Source organism: Melozone crissalis, unplaced genomic scaffold (genome assembly GCF_028551555.1).
Source record: "Melozone crissalis strain CALT ecotype California unplaced genomic scaffold, PUWL_Pcris_2 ptg000005l_1, whole genome shotgun sequence".
NCBI classification, from domain to species: Eukaryota; Metazoa; Chordata; class Aves; order Passeriformes; family Passerellidae; genus Melozone; species Melozone crissalis.
In genome coordinates, this window is record NW_026535783.1 from 2,518,134 (window position 1) to 2,534,359 (window position 16,226).

The 16,226-nt window shown below is 42.9% G+C and overlaps 1 protein-coding gene across 1 annotated transcript in view; it reads left to right on the forward strand.

Moving 5' to 3' along the window:
• Nucleotides 1-1,044: 1,044 nt before the first annotated feature.
• MARCHF3 (membrane associated ring-CH-type finger 3) overlaps nt 1,045-16,226 on the forward strand; it is a 62,685-nt gene continuing 47,503 nt past the window's right edge. Inside the window, exons 1-2 of the mRNA XM_054285985.1 lie at nt 1,045-1,125; nt 2,370-2,504. The gene's annotated coding sequence lies outside the window, so the exon portion shown is untranslated. The remainder of the gene's footprint in view (nt 1,126-2,369; nt 2,505-16,226) is intronic.

Here is a 16,226-nt window from a genome sequence, read left to right on the forward strand (position 1 = left end):
TGGTGCTTCTTTCTTCAGTATGACATTCCCTGAACATTCCCTGGAGATCTGCCCCCAGAAAGGTGTCACCTTCCTCTCCACCCAGTGTAGCAAAGCACAGTGAACCAAACCACCAAACCACACTCGGGCCTGATTTGTACACCAGCACCAACTCGAGCTGCTTCTCCAGGAGGTGAGACATCCACTGCTCCAGCATCCTCGAGGTGCCCGGAGCTGGGGCTGCACATCTGTTTGCAAGGCTGGCATCCAAGAGACCTCACTGATGTCCCCACTGCATTAAAACCTAAATTTCTGCTAAATTTGCCTTTCCTGCTGAGATGGGCTGAGTAACTTGAGCATGCCAGGCTCTCCTTTTTTATTTCAATACACACAGGTATCACCTGTGTGCTGTTTCCATCTCCACCTGCAGGTGCAGCTGTGTTGCTGGGGGTGAACATGCAGGTGCAAATATTGGTGGGCATGTCTTTGGAAAGCCAACCGAGGGCAGCTCCTTCCTGCCCCTGTGGTTTGCCTTCTGGTAAAATTTTAGTGCATCTTGCTGCTTTAACAGCTGCATTCAAGGAACGCAGCAATTTCATGAACTAGCGTCTCAGCCCTGCAACAGTCCTTTCATTTCTGAACAAAGCAAGTGTGACAGAGGCAGTGGAATGGAGAACCGTGGTTGGGCAAGGAAAAACATTAGCCTGGGGGGCTTTTCTTTGGAACTTGGGGCTGCATCATTTTTGGATGCATCTTCAACTGAGTCTCAGCAGCTCTGGACCTTCCAGCGCTGAGGCAGCTTCGGGAAAGCTTCTCCCCCTCCCGGACCCTGGACACACGGTGCTTGTGAGGCTTTTTGATCAGGAAAAAAAGACAGGAGAACAAGACGCCAAGATGGAATTCCCTGATTCCCAGCGCTGTTCGCGGCTGGCACGGCGCTGTCGCTAACCCGGGCGCTCCCTTTGTGTCGCTGCTGCTCCGCGGGCACCGCCGGGGAGGAGGAGGAGGAGGAGGAGGAGGAAGAGGAGGAGGAGGGGTTGATGGAGAGAGGTCCTGCGGCCGCAGCTGCTGCTCCTGGCTCTGTGCCGTGGTTCGGCCGCTCCATCCCCGTGTTTGGAAGGGCGGCGGAGGGTCCGGGAGCGGGAGGTGAGTGCGGCACCGGGATGGGAATCCGCGCTCCTCGCGTTGTCGGTGCGGCGGGAAATCGCTGCTTCTTTCTTCTCCTTCTTCTTCTTCTCCTTCCTAATGTTATGGTCATCGTCGCCAGGTGCCCAGCTGGGGTTTGGGGTTTGACTCTTTCGTTAAAGACAAGGAAGGAAATCCGTGTGGAGAGTGGTAATGCCCAGCGTGGAGCGATCCGGCTGGAGGCTCTTTCAGGCAGAATTACCTTCGGCACTTCGGGGAGGAAAGAAATTCAGTTTCTGTCTGTTCCAGAGGCTGTGACAAACTGTAGCCATTTCTGGGATTCAGCCTAGGAACTATAAATCCTTTTGCCTTTTTATTTTATAATTTTTTTTAATTCTTTTTTTCCTTTTAACTGCCGGGTCTCATAGGGCTCTTTGCAGATATATAAGGGGTTACGAAACTCCCCAGTAATGTACCTGCCCAGGTCAGAGGAGTTTACCTCTCGACGCAATTCAAAGCAAAGTTTAAATTTCAAAGCAATTGTTTAAACTTAAATTTAACCCTGTGTTGCCCCCTCTGGGGCTGCTGGCGGTGCGTGCAGGATGTTTTACCAAGTACTGCCTCAACTTTGGCATTCCTGAGCCATCAAACCGGTGAAAGCAGAGCATCTAAATGAATTAATTTGTCTATCAGAGATCACTTGTTTTGGCAATGATGCTTACAAGCCATCCAAGGTCCGTTGGAATAAACAGGAAAACTCTCACTGAGGATGACTCATGTCTATGGGCTTTGGACCCAGTGCAGGATGCTGGAAATGTGCTTTGCCAAGTGGAACTCTGTGGGTAACCCTCCCACAGCCCCTTTGGCTTGTAAAAGGGAGTGGGATGAGGTTTTTAACGAAAAAACCGTCGAGAATGGTCTTGGGGAGTAGTGTCAGACAAAAAAACTTGCGGGTTTGTGGCTTGCTTTAAATACATTTGCTAATTGCACGTGTGCTCCCTGGGGTTTTACATGCCATTGATCTTTAATTAATTGCTAATGGCTGAGCCGGCTGCTGTTTGCGCGGCTGATGAGGCAAATTGCAGCCCGTCCTTCTGCAGTAATTATTTATTTGTGGTGGCACCTCGGGGTGTGCAGCCCTGGGAGCTCCAGGTGTGGGGGGCTCGTGTGGGACTCACCTGGGAGCACGCAGGGCAGCTGGATGATGGATTTCCCCCTCAGAAAGGACTTTTCTGACACCTTCCCTGATCTCTTGCCTATCGCAGGCCGCACAGGATTTCACAGATAAGTTGTGCATCGAGCCCACGGCTTCTGTGAGGTCTCCACTCGCCCCTATGGACGGGCTCCATCCATGGCAGGGCTCCAGGCATGTCTGAGCCACAGGCTTCAGCTCTGAAAGGGTAAGTGATATCTTCCATTTGACACGGCTGTGATTGGGCTGAGAGCTGCTCTGATCTGTCAAAATGCGTGGTTTTGCAAATAATGCCCGTTAAAGCACGCCAGGGTGGCTGCGGTTGTGGTGGCACTGGTGTTGGCAGAGCCACTTTGAATTTGTGCGTGTTCTCCTCCGCAGCAGATGCAAAGGGATGTGTGCAGTTCCTGTAGCAGCAGAAACTTCACCTACATTTGGAAACACACCTACCCAGCCAGTCCTTTCCAGTCCTGCAGGGCTTCTTGACACCAGTTTTAGGGGGGCTGCTTCTGAATGATGTTCTGAGCAGATTCATCCTCGGAACACCATTGACCAGATAACAATATTATCCTGAAGATGACTCCAGCCAGATGGAGCAGGCCCAGAAGAGCCATTGTGGGCATCCTTCCCTTAAAATAAAACAGATTATAAACCAATGAAAAGTATCTGTGAGCATCACAAACGTGACTACAGCAGATTTCTGCTGCCATGAGGGTGTCCTGCTTTCCTTATGGGACCTGGCAGGAAGAAATGCTGCTGCTGCTGCTGCTTAAAAACCACCGCCTGAAAGGGAGGGAAGTTATTTGTGACACAGGGCAGGAAGGCTTGGCACAAAGTCAAACTGCTGGGAGCCACCACAGGGATAATGTGAGCACCTATCCAGGGGTTCCTGCGCTGCTCCTGTGCCACCCTCGCTGTGCCAGCCCCCTTGGTGATGTGCTGAAGGTGATTTTTGGTGTCCTGGCTGTGGTGCACCCCTCCAGACAGCAGAGAATCCCACGTTTCTCTTTCTGGTGATCGCTGAGCCTGTTGTCAGAGCAATGCAATACAAAGCAGCAGGGAGGGAAAGAGACTCTCTGACATCTCTCTCATTTAAGCTTCGTGCAAGGCAATGTAGACCAGAATTAATTACTAATTCTAATTATACTTTGTGTCTTGGAGATATTGATGATATTTTCAATTTCAAATTTATGCATCTGCGGCTTCATTTTTTTTTTTTTTATATTCCACTGCAGCAGCAAAGCCAGGGAAGCTCTTAACACAGATGCCTATTTTAAGCCTGCCAGCAGTCCCTTTGACTTAATTCAGCTGAGTGGCCCAGGGCAATTGTTTGGTATAAAACTCTCTCTTTCCTGATGGCAGTTGAAATTGTTGTGGTTTTTTTCATGGTTTTGAGGGGAGAAGGGAAGTTGCTTATTCCTGAAGATACAGATACTTCCTTACACAACTTGGCCAAGCTTTTCTGGGTAAACCTTCAAAATGGGGATTCTCGTGTGATTCTGGTGTCTTGGTACTGGCTTTCACCCTGAAAAAAAAACCTCTGGGTTTTGTGTGACACTCATTCCGGACGGTTTTAAAAGGCCTTTTTCATTCTCACAAAACTTATTAATTATATATTAATTAATATAATTATATTAATTAATATAATTATCTTAATTAATATATTATTTATAGTGATATATTATATATTAAAATATATAATATATTAATTCTATATTTTAATAATTATAATGAAACTACTGATAGATCTGCCTCAGACATGTCTGTTTCTGACCTGGAGTGAGTCCATGCCTTGGCACTTTACCATCCTTCCACTCTTCCTTGTCTTCACCTTTTTTCTGCATTAAGCTCTTGCACTTTCCCTTTTCCCCCGACAATTTGCCAGTATTTACCTCACAGTTTTTCTTTCCTGGGTAACCTTTCCCCTGCTGGAATGCAGCTGGCAGAACCACTGGATTTGCCAGCATCTTCGCTCTGCATTTTGTGTTTTCTGTGTTCATTGTGGATGCTCTGAGCAGCTCAGGACAAGGATTTCAGTCAGATTTTCCCTTCTGTGTTTGCCCCCATGCTTGGACATTGGCGTGGTGACCACAGTGGGGTTTCTTTGACTGTGTCTCCGAGAGGTGTGCTAGTGGAAAACTGCATGTTGGGTTTGTGTGGATTTACATGGGACCAGTTATTTATGTGGATTTATGTGGGTTTATATGGATTTATATGGGACAATTCAGCACCCAGATCTGGGAGTTACGAGTGGAAAGGAGGGAACAAGGATCAGCACCAGGGCTACAAAGGGAATGTGGCAGTGACACTGATGAAATTTGACAAATATGGGCTGAATATCACCTCATACATCATTGGGCCTGATCTTTGGGCCCACCCTGAACTGAGAGCTGCACCTTCCCATCCTTACTTTTCTTGGTTCATGGGTGTTGTAAGGAATTCCCATCCAACAGCAGTGTGTTTGTTGTGCCCTGTTCTGAGAAATGATGATTACCGGCGCACTTCTTTCCTAACAACCGGCTTCCTCTTGGAGCTGTCGCTCAGTTTGATTTTTAATGCCACAGATTAGCAATATCAGACTAATTCCTGCTGGTGGAAGCCAGTGCTTGACACCCTGGTACCTGGAAATACACAGAAAGGATGAGGGGGCTATTTATAAAACAGGCAAAAAGCTTGTAGCCTGTATGAAGTGATGGAGAAAACGAGGCACTACTTGAAAGAAGTGATGGCAAAAGAGCCTACAAATTACCTGTCCTTGAATTCAGTATTAAATTGAAGTTATGAACAAATCTGTCCCTGACATTACCATGTGGTAATATGCATGAATATTATCTGCTAATCTTTGGTCTCATTTGAAATGCTCTTCTGTTTTTTTTTTTTTTAATTAGCATTTGGTCCCCAGCATTGAAGCTACCAGTGTAAGGTATCTGTATTAAATTTTAAAGATTATCTCCATCAATTTTTAACAATCTCCACTTCTTAAATGTATTACATAAAGAGTTTTAAAAATGCAGTTTCCTGAGAGTTCCTGAGCCACCTTTAAGCAGGTGTAAAGCTGCTTTCACCCCATTTTGGAGGTTTTGGGCAGCAGTGGCAGGGGAGGTGCAGGGCTGTTAGTGATTCACAGAGAATTTCCTTTCTCAGGTCACTTTCAGGTCAAAGGTAGCAAAAAACACCAGAGATTTCGAGTGGGCTTTGATAATAATAAACAATAAGTATAACTTATATATATAAGATATAGATAGATAGATAGATAGATATGTAGATATATAATACTTGTAAGTATTATATATAATATATAATAAGTATTATATATAATATATATTATATATATAAGATTATAAATAACATTATTAATATTATAAATAATAAGATAAATAATCAGTATAACTCCAGCCAGTCTTCAGACAGGTAATTTTCATTCAAACAGGTATTTAAAAAGAGGAGAGAGATATTTCTAAATAAGAGCACCCGTGGTTTAAAAGCAATGACACTTAACATTGTGTTTTAGTCTTAGTGATTATTCAAAATGAGGTTTTATATTTTCCTTTTGCCTTCCAGCATTGCAAGTGACTTTTCCTTGTACTTCTGCCCCTTTTTGGATTAAATTCTGCTGTCTGCTCCTCAGTGAAGAAATTTTCTCTCGTGAAGCCGCTGCCAATGTAAATTGAAAGGGCAATTTCTGGAGAGTTTTGAACATTGTGCCCATAATACTTTTTATCAGAAACACATAAGAACTGCAGTTCTGCTATCTCTGTGAGGATAATATTAGCAGAGTTCTCATCATCTTTGCACTGTCCTTACTGGAGTCTTAGCTTTGTGTTAACAGCTCTTCTGGAGGCATTCCATAAAATTAAATGGAGATTAAAACTAATTGGTTTCTATGTTTCTAAGCCACTGTAAAAACTTGAATAATAAGTTGAGGAAATTGTCTTTTTGAAAGTGTTTTTTTTTTTCCTGCTGTTGAAAAATTTTGTCACAAAAGAGTTATTTTCCTCTCCTGTCCTGTAAAACTTTTACTAATGGCAAAGAATCATTCATTATATGTCTTAAAAGAAAACTGTAAACAATAAGAAATAAGAATCAATGTGATTATTGAGCACAGTTTTTATCCCCAAAGTTTCAGTAATGCAAAAGCAAATTACAGAACTTCCAGTATCTCATTTATTGTATTCTGCTCATATTAGTCATGGTGAGTTTCTGGCTAGAAAGATGAAAAATGCAGTTTTCATATTTAATACCTGATATTTAATCTTTGAAAATCCCACCAAAAAGATGGAATGAGGAGGTGATTTAGAGGTATAAAATGGGACAGGAAATGTCACAGGCTTTAGAAGCCAAACCAGTGCATTTTGTGACCTTTGCTGTTGTCCTCTGGTGCTCATCTGAAATCCACCATGGATTTCTCTGCTTAGGAAAAACCATTTCTTCAGTCATTCCCCATTGCCTGCAGAGGGTTGTTCCCACAGTGAGGAAAATTGAGAATGGGTTTCTCTGCTGCTGACCAAATCTTTGCAGCAGGATCTTCACTGGACCTTCTCTGATTTTTGAGTCCTCTCATCTCTGCCTCTGTTTCCTCATGCAGGGGCTGAGTCTTGGTATTCTCATCTGAAAATACATTTAGGGGGGATTAGCTGAGGCATGGGAGCCGGGACGCTTTTGAAATGCATTATGATCTGAAATAATTCCTATGAACTGTTAGGAACAGTTTTTAATTTAATCTACTCATAATGGAAAGGGAGAAATACAGTGTCAAGGGGAAAAACACATGTAAACATGTGAAACATGGGTAGGTACTTGTACTCTAAATTCCTATGTTACCTTACATTCTGTTTTACTTAGTTAATCTTGGCTGTTAGGTGTCTGTTGCCCAACCCAAATATTTGGCTCCTGTTTAAATTGAATACTTCAAGTAATTTGCCAGTGTTTTGTTTGCTGTCATTGTAGTCAGAGAACACACCAGTGGCTATTCAGACTTTTTTTTTCTCTAAGATGAAAATTTTAAATGAATATTTTATATGAATATTTTAAATGGAAATCTATGCTAAAAGGTATTTTTTAAGTTAGTATCAATAAAGGATTTTTACAAACCAACCTGTGAGCCAGAAGGGGAGAGGCAGAGGTGCTTTCTCAGATCTGTGAGATCCTCAGCATTCTGTAAGAGAACCTTCAAGACTTTGTTGGAAGTTGAAAAAGAAACTGACTCAGTTTATCTCAGAAAATTGCAGTTATTAAAAAAAAGAAAAGAAAAAAGAAAATAGGTGGAAAAAGCAGAATTTTCGAGCTAAACAGAAATCTTTTCTGCATCCCAGCTGCTTACAGGAATGCATCTACTAATGCCAGACTGAGACTGGCTCTGGTTACTGATGGGAACCATCTCCTCATGCTGATTTAACTGGCTGAATAGATGCCCAGAAGTCTGGGGTTATTTAGCTAAAAGCAGGTTTATAGTAGAGTTTTGAAACTGAATCTGTTTTGAGAGAGACTCATCCTTCACTTGCTGGAAGTCCTGAGCAGAAATAACCCAAACCCAGGGTACACCATGCAGGTGACTGCTGTGGCAGCTGTGGAAACTCCTGGGCTCACATTTCCATTTAAAATGCTCTGGATTGAGCACTTTTCAATTCCGCTTTTAATCAGCCTCTCGAGCCCTTCTGGAAAGAGCATTTGGGGGGCATTTTTCTTGCCAGGGGACTTCCAGTGCCATGGAAGGTTTCAGTAAAGTTCCAGAGCCACAATCTTCATTTTGTTATGGATCTGATCATGAGGTCTTGTGGGCATGACCTGGATTCCCTCCCTTCTCAAGGGAAGGAGTGGATTTGCAAGCTATGGGTTTGTGTTCTGCATGTTGGAAGGAATTTGAGGTCTGGCTGTCCAAGATCAGCAATAATCAGTAATAAAAGCAGGCAATATCAGAGAGGCAGCTCCAAACACACCTGTGGCTGCCCAGCCAGGTTGTGCTGGATCTGGCTGGGGTGGAGATGATTCCCTTGAGTGGGAGCCCATAAATTGCTGAGATTTTGGGTTTTGCTGGATTGTATTGTCACGGTTTTCGCTCTCTGTGCCTCCCCTGCCCCACAGAGGGCAGGCTGTGGGTTTTTGGGGGTGACCTGTGCTGACCAAAGGGTTTTCCACAGAATGTGTTGTCATGCCCAGCAATGAAACCTTGGGCAGGGGGAGGTGGATTGAAGGTCTGCCCCCACAGCTGGCATAAAGCTTTCATTGACTGTGATATTTATAAACACAAATGAATAAATAAATGCTGTTGTGAAGCTGTTACAAGCGAGGTAGTCTGAAGCATTTTAGAATTGAAAATTTGTAAAAAGCTAGTATAGAAAAAGAGCTGTACCATATTTCATCCGACATTTTACCTTTTATTTAGTGATCAGGTTATGGCACTATGCGTTTGCTGCCAGTCTCCACTGGGACCATCTCCATCATTCCTTTTGCTCCTGTCTGAAGCCCCTGCTCCAGATTATCTTCATGTTTCACCCATTAAACTGCTGAGCCATGTCCACAGAGCTGAGGGTCACCCTGGGAATGTGGTGGCAAAACAAACCTTTGTTTTTTTCTTTGCTGTGAGTGCCACCACTAAAGCTGGAACCTGTTCCTGTTCTCTTCAGTGAGGTAATGGATAACCAGCAGTGAATTTGAATGCTGCCCCACAGGCAATTAACTGCAGATTGCTCCAACCTTGTTTTTCCCAGGCAGTCCTTGGCACTGATTTGTTCCCTTTTCCCTGGATTCCTCCATGGAACCGAATTAAAATCCCCTTCAAAGTCCCACATAACTCTGCCCGCTTGACACCTCCCTCTGCAGCGTGTTGTGTCCCCTTGAATCATCTCTCTGACCACTCAGGCCTGCCTCACTTTATCCCTTGAGCCTCTTTTCACCATCTCTGTGTTTCCATTTGTGCTGCCACATGTGGGAAGATGTTCGTGGTGTTGTCGCCTGAATGTTCTTGCGGATGGAGTGGAAATGGACCAGGTGGATTCTGGAGGTCCCTTCCAACCTCAATCTTTCTGTGATTCCACTTGGAAAAGCTGTCCTTGACCCCTCACCCTGCAGTTTTCAGCATTAGATATGAGATATGTATTAGATAGATAGATAGATATGTAATATATTAGATATTACATATTAGATATGTGTCATTAGAGCTGGCTGTACATTTTAGTTAAGCTCCAGCCCTATCTCATCATTAATTCCTGTACCACTACAAAAGGGGAATTACCTAGATGTGAGCACCATTTGCCTAAATAAGCTGTCACATTTCCCTCTAATTTACACCCTGCTGCTTCATTGTGTTTGGATTGCAAGTGCCCTAGGCTGAGGAGTTTACTTATTGTTCCTATTTGGAAAATATTTTATCTATCAACACAACCATTAAGAAATAAGCAGACAATTATTTTTGGGTGCAGCGAAATTATCACTTCATGGCTGTGGCCTTCCACAGGAGCGTTGCTGCAAGTCTGCATGTGGTGTCCATCTGTTCCTGTGGTTCTGGAAAGCCAAAATGAAACTTCAGCCCTAACTGAGGCTGAAATTCTTGTGCACGTGCGCTGGCCCCCATCCTGCTGTCACCCAACAAGCTGCTCCAGCCCATGGTGGCATTTTGAAACCCTGGCTTCACCAAACCCAGGAGGATTTCCAGAGCTGACAAAGGCTGACGTGCACTTTTGCAGGTGGTGGTTTTCTCTTTGCTCTCCGGATATTTGAAAAGTTGTTGTGGTAATGAGGATGTGGTAAATGTATAAGTCCTACCTTAAAGGTTTTGGTAGCAAAAAATGGTGGGGTCTCACTTAACCTGAGAAAAAAAGGAATTATTTGTCTATCTCTGAATTGTTAATTAGTCCCTGTAGTATTCAAGGTATGTAAGCAACATAGAACAACAATAGAAGCACAAAAGTGCTTAGAAATACAGGTTTGAAGGCTGTGCTGTTGACCTTCCCAGGAGCCTGTGTTCAACAACTGCACTTCAAAAGAGTGAAGTGGGGATACTTTAAATTTGTTCACTGAGGGTTTGTAGAGTCATGGTGTCTGTAGGTTATCAGCTGTAATGTGAATATTCTCTATCCTGTGCATATCCTGTACAATAATTACACATTAATCTGCAATTATGCGAACACAACTTTTTTTGAAAATCTACTTTCCTTCCCTTCTGAACTTAACAAGTAAAACCAATTCTGTTGGGGTGCTGCTTGTGACTAAACTAATTTTTTAAGTGAATCCTTGTGAATAAAATCTTAGTAGTGAGGCTAGAATTTAACACATTTCTCAGTTGCAGGCATAACGCTAAAGAAAACTTGAATTTTCCTCTGGCTCCTGTTTGAACAGTGAATCCCAGACAACTTGTGGAGCTTCACCTTTGCCAGAGTGCAATCAGTGCTGCCAAGGAGAGTTCAAGGGTTTTCTGGGCATTTGTACATTGGGCAGAGGAGAGGGATCTTTCAACTCGTTCAAGCAGTTTGCAGTGGAGACATGTATAAGAATTTCAGGGAAAAAAAACCTTTTCAGCAGCACCCTTGCATCTGTGGAAGGACCAGCTTAAGCCCAGAGTTACAGATAAATTGGATTTATAGACACAGCAGCCACAAATTGCAATGCGAACAGACATGTGTGTCCTACATCATTTAAAAAAAAAGCATTTTTGTATGTTGTGTGATCCGGTTGTGCTGTTAAGCAAAGCTGGAATTCCTCCCTTTTCATGTTTTTTGGTTTCTCTGCATCCTGCTGGAGCAGCCAGCAGAGAGTGTAGCACCAGAGAAAACGTGGGGGATTAAAGCAGGAGACAAAACCTTGAATGGAAACAGTCTTTCAGAAAACTGTAAATTAGTACAGGAAGAGATGCTGTGAACATACTGCTGTCTTCTTTAAGGAAAAGTGAAATTCTGGCTCACTCTGATCATGCCCATGATTTGTTGTGGCTGTATGAATGTTTTGTGTGGATCAACAAAGCTTAGAGTTTCTCCACCAACTTGTGGTAAATATAAATATTCTCAACCTCTCTCCCTTCCTCTCTCAGTGGCAAATGAATTTAACAGGACTGAATATAAATCTTTGCAAATCTCCTCCTTCACAGAGGTGTTTTTCCCTTTCTGTTCCTCTCTCAGCTCTCAAACTGCACCTTCCTTGTAGACGAGAGCTTTGGGTGGCTTCTGATATTTTCTGGCGTTTCTCATATGTGAATGAATCTCTGTGTGGTCACACAGACCTTCTCAGAATGAAAATCTGGCAGTTTTCAGCCCAAACCAATAGTTTCATCCCCAAAAAGGCGTCTGAGGGAGCGAGTACGGGCAGGCTGGAATGGGAACACGGGCTGTGCTCAGTGCAAGGTGGAAACAAGGCTCTGCCTGGAGCAGCTTTGGGTTTGTGTGCATTTGCTCCACAGCTGACCTTAACGTGCTCACTTTTGGCTGTGCTGCCCAGAGCACACCTCAGGCTGCGTGGTGCTTTGAGAAAGCGATGGAAAATTGCCCTACAGTGTCACAGACGTCTTTTATGGAAAATCCCATTTCCTTAGGATTGTTCCTCATGAGAAGCTGAGAACAAAATGTAAACAATGGTTTACATTGTTTACATTTACTCAGGAACAAAATGTAAACAATGGTTGTCTGCTGCTGTGGAATGCAACAGGTGCATCTGGGATTGGTCTCATGTGGTTGTTTCTAATTAATGGCCAATCACAGTCAGCTGGCTCGGACTCTCTGTCCAAGCCACCAGCCTTTGTTATCATTCTTTCTTTTTCTATTCTTAGTCAGCCTTCTGATGAAATCCTTTCTTCTATTCTTTTAGTATAGTTTTAATGTAATCTATATCATACAATAATAAATCAGCCTTCTGGAACATGGAGTCAAGGATCCTCATTTCTTCCCCAATCCAAAAACCCCTGTGAACACGGTCACACTACAGAACTCAGCTATTCTGTAAACTCACCAACTTTTACACTCTGTGTGTACTGAATGTTGCTGCTGTGGCCTCTGGAGAGAGAAAAGGGAAATTTGCCAGCCTGTTCCTGCCACTGCAAGTGGGAGAAAGCCAGGCAGTGCTTCCTTCCACCTCGGTTTTATTATTTGTAGGGCGAATATGACTTCCTGAAAGTGATGGTTTCACATTTCAATATGGGTCCACTTGCCTTAGAAAGGGTATAGCAGCCTTGCATGCTACCCATAACTTCAGTAAAATTACAATAGCAGAATTTGTTTATCTGTGGTGGTCAAACCCTTCAGGACATCTTCTAAAGCAGCACCAGCCAGACATGCTGTCTTCCTTCTGTTTGTGGATTATTACCCCTTTCAGCAGTGCTCATCAATCACTGGGTTTCCCTTAATGGTAGGCAATGAGTGATAGCCAAAGGCAGGAGTGATTTGTCTTTCCTTAGCTTTGCATTTCACTTCCCTGTGCTGAAGAAGTTACACAGTTCATTCTGCTCCAAGGTTGGCTCAGCCTTCTGCACGAAATTATTGTGATCAAAGCTTCACTTCAGAAAGGAGCTTGAAGAGGTCATTTAAAAAGGACAGAATAGCAATTTTTTGGCTTTTAAACCAGTCCTCAGTTCATTTTTGTAGCTGCACAAATGTATTTCCCCTTCCAGGAAAAGCTTTTAATATTGTTTATTGGTTGCTTTGGTTTTGTTGTGGTTGGAGTTTTTTTAGTTTGGTTGTTCGTTTTTTTTTTTTTTTTTGCCTGAATTTTGTGTTGTGTTGTGCCATTGATGAGTTTCTGCTGGTTCATTACCATTTCCTTGCCTTCATTTTCCCTCTGCCTTGGTTTGTCACCTTCCTCCTCTGCTTCCCCTTATCTCTTTCTTCTCTCTCATCCTTGGTGGTCCCCCTACCACTCAGGGCTTCCCAGCAGCAGGAGCCACCAGCACCTCCCAGTTCCAACTCCTGTAATTCCTGTTGTAATTTGTGTTGGCTGCACAATTTCTGGGACAAAAGGCCCTTTTCACTGCATTTTCCATGCTCACAATGATATTTTCCAGGTGATCATGGCACTCACCTGTGACCGTGTTCACAGGGGTCTCAGGATGAGGGAAGAGATGAGGATCTGACTCCATGTTTCAGAAGGCTGATTTATTATTTTATGATATATATTACATTAAAACTATACTAAAAGAATAGAAGAAAGGATTTCATCAGAAGGCTAGCTAAGAATAGAAAAAGAAAAATTCATAACAAAGGGTTGTGGCTTGGACAGAGAGTCTGAGCCAGCTGACTGTGATTGGCCATTAATTAGAAACAACCACACGAGCCCAATCACAGATGCACCTGTTGAATTCCACAGCAGCAGATAACCATTGTTTACATTTTGTTCCTGAGGCCTCCCAGCTTCTCAGGAGGAAAAACCCTAAGGAAAGGCTTTTTCGTAAAAGATGTCTGCGACACTCACCCACTGGGACGTTTCAAAGCTGATGACCAAACCTTTTTTGCTGTGTGTGTTAGTGCCTCGTCCTAGCACAAACGGCAAAATCTATTTCATTAACCACTGGGGGAAATAATTTTCCTCTGCAGATGTCTGCTTCTGATAAACTCCATTTATGGATTTGGAGATCCTTTCCAGTAGGAAGATAAAACACATTGTCTACTTCATTTGATGTGGTCCTGGATCCACAGAGAATTCCCTATTCCATGTAAAACTCCAGCCACCTGCAGTAGGTTGGTTCTATTAAATTCATCACCCAACTGCAAACAGCAAATGGAAATCCTGGTTTATTATTTATCCCCTTGTCAAGGGCAGAACTCCCTCACTGTGTTTTGGGCACGGGTCAATGAAAAGATGACTTTTTTAGGCACTGAACCAAGCCCTGGATTTCAACCTTTGTGTGCCCCTTGTCTCGTGCCACTGTGGTGGTGCTGACTCCAGTGCAGAACCCTCTGCCCTCACTTTCCTGCCCAAGCAGGTGTGGCCAGAAGCCTTTGGGCTCCTACTTTGCTCTGGATTTATGATTTGTGGCCACTCAGCACAAATTACGGAAGTATTTTGCAGATGACCAAAAAGGGAAGGTGAGAACACTCTTGAATTTCTGCAAGTTATTTACAGGACCAAGAATAAAATCCACAAATTCCTGGGCTTTGGGGATAACCAGGAGCATTTATGGGATGGTTACACCTGATTGTGGATCTCTGGCTGGGAGTTTAATCCTGTTATTTCTGAAAGACATTTTTACACCGCATTGAAGATTCTCAAAGTGTCATGCAACAGTACGGGGGTGTTTAAAAGCGAACACAGGGATGTTGTGCTCTTGCCAACAGCGCTTTCCTGGCCAGAACAATGTTTTTTCTTCCCCAGTGTGTCACATTTTATAGCTTGGTTCACTTTTGAAGGGCTCCTGGCAGGTCCTTAAACTCTGGGCTCCATCCTGGAGAAGCAGCCAAAATTAAGCTATGCCAAACCACAGCTACTGTGCTGTTGATTTGTTCTCTTTTGCACAAATTACAGTATTTAGCAAGCACTCATTCCCTGACATTTGCAGCAGTGTCTGAGTTTCTCAGTGTCTTATTATTAAATAAAAAATAATGATATTAGTCATAAAAAGTCATGAAAAACCTAAAGCAGGATCTTGGGACTTAGTACTACACATAACCTAGATACAATTTGAGCTGGAATCTACTCTGTTAATTCGGGTTCTTTCCTGCTTTTTTAAGGGAAAACTTTGATTTTTTTTTACTTTATTTTTTTTTAAACTGGTTACCTTTTAACAGCTCATATTTCTTGTGTTTGGGAAGAATCAGTAGCCCAATTTCCTCCCAGTGCTCTAGGATGTCACCACAAACTCTGTGTGTACACATATGGATACACACACACACCCCCACTAATATTTATATTTAAGACAGACATTAAAACACTTGAAGCTGATTTACAGGATGTCTTCAGAGTATTGGAAAAAAAAGGCATTAAAAACCCCACATTTTCAGAGTACTGAAAAAACATTCAGCCTTCTCTGGGGGTAGGGGTGGAGGGTGGGAGGTAGCAGCAGCTTTTTAGTACGTGCCACCAAAAATAAATTAGGATTTTCCTTACACAGAGACACAGTGCTTAAAAGAGAAATAAACCCATGCATTTTGTGTCTCCTCAAGTTCTCTGCCTGGAAATATTTTGACTAAACCTTTGGGGTGTAGATGTGGTGTTTCTTTTCAACCTCCTCTTCTGCCTTTTCTTCTTGCTTGAGGGTTCATTGGAATATACATAAATTGGAGTGGGAGTTTGGTCAGGCTCTGCTTGCAATAAAAGAGCAGAGTCTTTCACAGTGTTCTCTCTGTCCTTTATTTCTTACTAGAAGCCAGTTAGATTTAACAAACCCTCACCCAGTGTTTTAAATATTTCATCTCTTGCTTTAAAATATTACAGTCAAAATAGAGGGGTTTTTTTTTAGTCTGATGAGGTCTCCTGCTTCAGAAACAGAGAAGTCAAATCTCCTATATTCCTAAATATTATATCTATTATATTCCTGAAAGCAGAGAGAAATACTTTCAGGGTGATAAAGCTGTGTCTTTATGTGAAAAGTGAGACTGAGAGCACCAACACATTTTCCTGTCATTTGTGGATCTTTTTAATGGGCAAAAATCCATATTGGCAGCCTTGTGTGTCAGCCCTAAGCCTGTGTAATTTCAATCTTGCCTAAACTCTGTTTTCCTTGGAAGAATTACCATTTTTCATCTGTGAAAAGGAACAGAGTCCTTCAGTGCTGTTAAAAAATTTTTTTACTTTCCCAGGCAGCTTCTGAACGAGGAAAGCAGAGGTTGTGTTTGTGATTTAACCTTCCAACGTACAAATATTTGCCAGAATATTTGCTTTTTGAGATTGCAGAGGCTCCTCCTCTCGGGTGATAAGGTCAGGCAGCCTCTGAGCCCAGCTCATTCCTCCCCAGCCCCTCTGTAAGACGTTAACTCAGCAAGAATGAATGAAAAACTTCAATTTTTTTTTTTTCACC